The sequence below is a fragment of the Cajanus cajan genome, chromosome 10 (genome assembly GCF_000230855.2).
Source record: "Cajanus cajan strain Asha chromosome 10, NIPB_CcT2T_4, whole genome shotgun sequence".
NCBI lineage: Eukaryota > Viridiplantae > Streptophyta > Magnoliopsida > Fabales > Fabaceae > Cajanus > Cajanus cajan.
In genome coordinates this window covers 16,112,461-16,119,557 of record NC_138526.1, presented here as the reverse complement: position 1 = coordinate 16,119,557, position 7,097 = coordinate 16,112,461, and positions in this window count along the sequence as shown.

Here is a 7,097-nt window from a genome sequence, read left to right as displayed (position 1 = left end):
TCTCAGGCGAACGAGTCAAGAAGAAAGGGTACATCAGGCTGACGACCAGGTTCGGGTTTGAAGGAACAGAATGTCGAGACGTTTCGGTAAAATATGTAGTGGTTCACGCCAACACATACTATAATATTTTACTTGGCCGACCATCCTTAAATCGGCTCGGAGCAATCGTGTCCACCCCTCATTTATCCATGAAGTTCCCGGCCGAGTCAGGACGAGTCATCACGGTCCATGCCGATCAGAAGACTGCGCGAGAATGCTGCTTTTCCAGCTTGCGATTACCAAAAGTGAACGACGAAGCGCCCAAGGAGCCGAAAGGCGTTCACTCGGTGTCACAGCAATCGGCCATGGACCTCGACCCTCGGATCGATTAAGACGAGAGGGTAGAACCTATTGAAGACAAGCAATCGGTTCAAGTGGGAATGCTGGAATCCCAAGTTACTTACATAGGGGGCAACCTATCTGAACAAGAGCGATTGACTATCAGCCAAGTGATCCTTGAAAACAATGATTTATTTGCTTGGCATCTGTCCGACATGCCTGACATTGATCCCAATTTTCTCTGCCACAAGTTGTCAATAAGCAAGGAAGCAAGGTCGATCGCTCAACGGCGCCGGAAGGCCAGAGAGGAAAGGAAGGCAGCGATAGAAGCTGAAGTGGGCAAGCTGTTGGATGCTCGGTTCATCCGAGAAGTACATTATACAACCTGGCTGGCCAACGTAGTCATGGTCAAGAAACCGAATGGGAAGTGGCGCATGTGCACCGACTACACCAACTTAAACAAAGCTTGCCCGAAGGACGCCTACCCCCTATCAAATATTGATCGGCTTGTGGATGGGGCGTCTGGTCACAAATTTTTGTCGTTCCTGGATGCGTACTCCGGATACAATCAAATCCGTATGCACCCCCAAGATGAAGAGAAAATGGCGTTCATCACCGAAACGGCCAATTACTGCTACCGGGTGATGCCCTTCAGATTAAAAAATGCCGGAGCCACCTATCAGCGACTGATGAACAAAATTTTCAATGACAACATTGGCCGAAGCATGGAAGTATACATTGATGATATGGTTGTAAAGTCAAGTAACGTATCCGCACATACACAAGACTTGACCAAGGTGTTCCAGGCGCTTCGGCAACACCAAATGAGGCTCAACCCCGAGAAGTGTGTGTTCGGGGTCTCAGGCGGCAAATTTTTAGGGTTCATGCTGTCCAGCCGAGGCATTGAGGCAAATCCTGACAAATGCCAAGCCATTCTGGATATGAAAAGTCCAGGTACTCTAAAAGAGATTCAGAAGTTAGTAGGTCGGCTCACCTCACTCTCTCGGTTCCTTCCTTGCCTGGCCGAGATAGCTAAACCTATCCTCCTCTTGCTGAAGAAGACGGAGCGGTTCAAATGGACCCAGAAGTGCGAAGAATCATTCCGACAGTTCATGGAGCGTCTTAGTACACCTCCGATCCTTTCTAAACCAGCTTCCAACCTCGACATGATTGTGTATTTGGTTGTTTCAGGCAGTTCAATCAGTGTTGTCCTAATACAAGAGAACCAAGACGAACAATAACTTGTATATTTCATCAGTCGAACACTACAGGATGCCGAACGACACTATCAGTTGATAGAAAAAGTTGCCTTAGGGCTCATCTACACCGCCCGCCGACTCAGGTAGTACTTCCAAAGCCACAAGATAGTTGTCCGAACTGATTGTCCGATTGCAAAAGTCCTAAGGAAACCAGAAATTATCGGCCAGATGATGGCATGGTCGGTCGAGCTCTCAGAGTTCGACGTGTCTTTCGAGCCGAGAGGCCCCATCAAGTCGCAGCACTTAGTCGACTTTGTCAACGAGCTCACTCCTCCGGGCCGTTTTGAAGACGAGCCGTGGACCATGCATGTCGATGGGTCCTCCAATGCCCAAGGTAGTGGGGCAAGGATAATTCTAGCTAGTCCTTTAGGCATCACAGTTGAACAGTCCCTTCGCTTCGGCTTCCGAGCATCCAACAACCAAGCGGAATATGAAGCCTTACTAGCCGGGATGCGGTTAGCAACCGAAATGGGTGTGAAAAAAGTCATATGCTGGACCGACTCGAAGATCGTGGCCGAACAGGTCAATGATAACTTTTAGGTCAAAGACTCCAATCTGTTGCAATACTACCACCTCTTCCAAAAGCTCAAGGACGATTCCTTCCCCAAGTGTGACAGTTGAGTGTATGACAACCGGTACTGAAACGCCGACCTGGATGATCGCCATTCGGAGCTTTATTGTCCGAGGGGAGTTGCCAACCGACCCGATGGAAGCGAAGAAGTTACGAACACAAGCGGCTCGGTGCTCCATGGTGGCCGATGAGCTCTACAGGCGAGGATTCTCCACCCCGCTGCTCAAATGTATTGACAATCACCAAGCTGACTACGTAATAAGGGAAATCCACGAAGGTATCTGCGGCTCCCACTTAGGGGGACGAACTTTGGCAGCCAAAGTCTTGCGAGCTGGCTACTATTGGCCAACCCTAAAGGGAGATTGTGCCGAGTTTGTTAAAAAATGTGTGCAATGTCAAAGGCATGGGAACCTCATCCACGCTTCGGCAGCCGAGTTGCACAGTACAGCTCCCCATGGCCGTTTGCCTTATGGGGTATAGACGTGCATGGACCGTTCCCTGTGGCAAGGGGGCAAGTTAAATTTCTTCTCGTCGCGGTGGATTACTTTACAAAGTGGATAGAAGCCAAATCGCTCGCCCGCATCTCCGCAGCCAATGTCCAAAAGTTCGTTTGGAAAAATGTTATTACCCGCTTCGGCATCCCGTATGCCATCATTTCGGACAATGGCCTTCAATTCACTGACAAGAAGTTCAACATTTTCCTTGAAAACCTCGGCATTCGGCACCGGTTCACATCAGTGGAACATCCTCAGTCAAATGGGCAGGCCGAAGCAGCCAACAAAGTCATACTGACAGAATTGAAGAAGAGACTAGGTTCGGCAAAAGGAGCATGGGCTGACGAGTTACCGGAAGTCCTTTGGGAGTACCGATGTACACCACAATCCACCACTAAGGAGACGCCTTTTCGCCTAACATACGGCGCGGATGCGATGATCCCGGTAAAGGTGGGGGAGCCATCATTCCGGCGGCAGCACTTCCATGAGGAATCTAATGACAGTTCACTCCGAGCTGAGCTCGATGTTCTGGACAAGGTGCGAGAAAAGACGCAGGTTGTGGCCGAAGCATGTAAACAACGGATGAGCTGACGCTTTAATTCCAACTTAAAGCCAAGGACATTTCATGAAGGCGACCTCGTCTAGAGAGCAACTGGGTCGGCAAGACGCAACCCCTCTGAAGGAAAGCTCTCGGCCAATTGGGACGGACCGTTCCGGATACGGCATGCAATCCACAATGGAGCATACAAGTTGGAAGAACTGTCCGGCAAGGTCATTCCAAGAACTTGGAATTCTACCCACCTGAAGACATACTACAGTTAAATTCAATTTTGTAACACCTACACAATGTATATGTATCACGATGCACTCTTTTCCTTGACTGATCTTTTTCCCCCTTATAAAAACCTGAAAAGGGGTTTTTGGTCGGCAAGGTTTTTAACGAGGCATCAATCCATTAATGAGAATACATTTCAAGCATTCAAGGTTGTCATAATCTTTGTTTTGTTAAAATTACAAGTCTTCCCTCCCGAGATCTCTCTCGGCCAAGGATGTGGCTTATGTTATTTACAAGTCTTCCCTCTCGAGATCTCTCTCGGCCAAGGATGTGGCTTACGTTATTTACAAGTCTTCCCTCCCGAGATCTCTCTCGGCCAAGGATGTGGCTTACGTTATTTACAAGTCTTCTCTCCCGAGATCTCTCTCGACCAAGGATGTGGCTTACGTTATTTACAAGTCTTCCCTCCCGAGATCTCTCTCGGCCAAGGATGCGGCTTACGTTATTTACAAGTCTTCCCTCCCGAGATCTCTCTCGGCCAAGGATGTGACTTACGATTTTTACAAGTCTTCCCTCCCGAGATCTCTCTCGGCCAAGGATGTGGCTTACGTTATTTACAAGTCTTCCCTCCTGAGATCTCTCTCGGCCAAGGATGTGACTTACGATTAATTTTACATCTTCCCTCCCGAGATCTCTCTCGGCCAAGGACGCAGCTTAAATTAACTTAGAGTTTTCATCACGAAAAAAGGCAATTATAATATACGACAACAAAAGAAATCCAGATTCATTAAACAGGGCACTAGCGGCCCAAAAGAGTACATTAAAAAGGGCGCTATCGGCCCATCATTACAACAAAATTAACAGCTTAAGACCCCACTTCCGGTTCCCCATGAACCGGACCATCTTCAGGCGCACCTTCCTCATACGCCGTCTCCTCCTCATTCGGCCCAGCTGGCGGTGCCGGGGCTTCCTCGTCGGCTTGTTGGTCTGGAGGGATGGAGGACAGGTCCACCAACTTCCCCTGGAAGAAATCCTTCGTCATATCAAGATGAAATTCAGGGGGGAAGTCGCCGAAGAAGCATACTTGCCGAGGCGCCTGAGCAAAGCCAACCTGATGCTGAGAGAGGACCTTGTTGCGGACCTTCTCCCTATAAGCCCCGAAAGCAATCTTTTCAGCATCCAACTCCTTGCCCAGAACAGCAACCTTCTCTGTCTCATTCTTCAAGGCCAGCTCAAGACGCTGAACCTTCAGAGCCAGGTCGTCAGCAGTTCGCCCCCGGCGATCTAGCTCGGCCTGATATTTGCTATTGGTCGTTTGGGCGTCAGTAAGCGCCATCAACGTCTCTTGGAGAGACTTTTCCTGCTCAGCCAGTTGCCGAAGAAGCCCATCGGCCTCACCGTTCGGCTCCATCACAATGCTCTGTGCCACGACCATAGCACGCACTTGGAACTCACAGAAGAAGCTCCAATTCTGAGCCGAGGTCGTGCGACTCAACACTCCTTGACCCGATTCAGAGGTCAAGTCTTGGCTCAGAAAATCCTGAGCGTTAACATTATTATCCAGGAAACTTGGTCCGACCAAACCCTAGGGAACGGTTGGGGTAGCCAGGCGTTGTTGTTTAGCCTGACAGCTTTGTTCCTCGGCCCGGGTATCCGCGAGCCTTCTTTTTTCACTTTGGGGCCTATTCGACCCCTTGCCTCCCTTCGTCACCTTGGGGGCCGATCTCGTCCCGCCACCTTGAGGGACAGGAGTGTTGTTTCCACCCACGCGCCCTTCAGCCATGGTTCTTGTAGTCGTCGGTGCCGCCACTCGGCTACCGATCAGCCGGCGGATATCCAAGTCATCATCTCCATAACTCGCCATGATACCTGCACATCATTAGTCAAAATCAATGATAACGCAAGAATTCACATCAGTAGGAAAATTACTATACCAATTAAATCTTCTACTACATCGGCCGATTCACACAATCGGACCAGGGGTCGACATGGTAGAGGCCGAGGCAACTTCTCGAGAAAATTTAAACTAGCCCTCTCTTCTGGGGACATTCGAGACTTGGACACCGTGTCGTATTTTCGTGGCTTCTGGGTCCAGTACAACGAAAACAATGGTCTCCTTTCGGCATCAAAGAAATACTTATTTCCTCTTGCCGGTCGAATCATCACCTTAAGAAATCCTATTTTAAAATTTTTATAGGAGGTGGTGTAAGGCTGCAACAAACAGTTGCCGTGCCGAACCAGCGACAACCATTTAGCCTTCTTCGTTGGCCGAGACGAATAATGGTAAAGAAACAAGTGCGGGGTAGGCTTGATGTTGACTGCCAAGCAAAGCTGTCGGAAACCTTGCATAGCCGCCCAAGTATTCGGATGAACTTGGCTTGGCGCCACATTCAAAAGTCGCAATATACCCACGAAATAATCATCGAAGGGAAGCGTCACCTTCAAATCTCGAAACATGTAATCGTATACGTAAAAAAACTGGTACTTGCACGACTCTTGATCCAGGTATACGAAATCGGGGTTGGGCCCTCCGTCGCCTCGGCATAGCTGAAAGAAGATGGCAGAAGGCTCCTCCTCCTCGGGAAAAGTCAAGCACTTCGTGGCCTAAATGAAAAGAGTGATAGCATCCTGTCGGTATACCGAGAGTACACGCTACCAACCTCCCCATGCACCCACGAGTAGCCAGGGGTGTCTATGGGACCGAAACGCCTACCAGTTCCACCACCCCTGACCGGACGATCCTCAGACACTATCGCTGATGAAGATTCACTCTCATCCGGTCGACCCTCGGACCCTGAAATGGACTCTATGTTCTCCTCCCTGTTCGAAGCCGATGCCGAGTGGTTGCCTCGGTTCGGCGCTTCTTACGACCCGGTGCCAGCGGAGTCTCTCGTGTCCCCAGAAGAGCCGATGTGAACAACGTCCCTATCTGCCATAGTAACGTACCTTTAAGTGGAGCTTGGTTGATCTCAATGAAAACGCTCGAACGCTACAACTGCACTTTGACTTCGGCTCGGAACAAGTAATAAACGCGTACCTTTCAAGTCCCCACCACATGCCTATTTATAGGCGTTCCTTGCAATTATATCAAACGTCGCACCCCTCTGCACACCGTTGGATCAATTAGATCCAATGGCTCATGATGCATAACCCCTCGCATGCGTCATTAATACCCAACGAATATAACCTTTGGTATTCTAACAATGGTTACAACTCTTCACATTCCATCAGCAGCTATAACCCCTCGTATGCGTCATTAGTGCCCAACGGTTACAACCCTTCGCTTCCCATCAGAAGTTATAACCCTTGGCCTTCCCTCAAAAGAAGTAACAACCGAAATACCACATTTACCCTTTGCGTCATTTCGCTCCTCAAGGCTGGGGGCCTTGTGTACCAGGAGAACCCTATCGGTCACGTGGACCAACACGTGCCGTTCCGTTAGATACCCACGCGAAGTGAACCATGCCTATGTAAACCTTGACGTTAACATCGGCTCGACATACAGCCGAAGGAAGAGAATAGTCTGCTAACAATATCGGCTCGGCTGAAGGCCGATACAAACAGCATCATGATGCATCTCCGTATACTACATGTCGGCTCGGCCAAACGCCGATCAAGTAGGATAACCGAATAAGCATCTGTCAGCCCGGTCAACAGCCGAAGACGTTCAACTTCCCTAG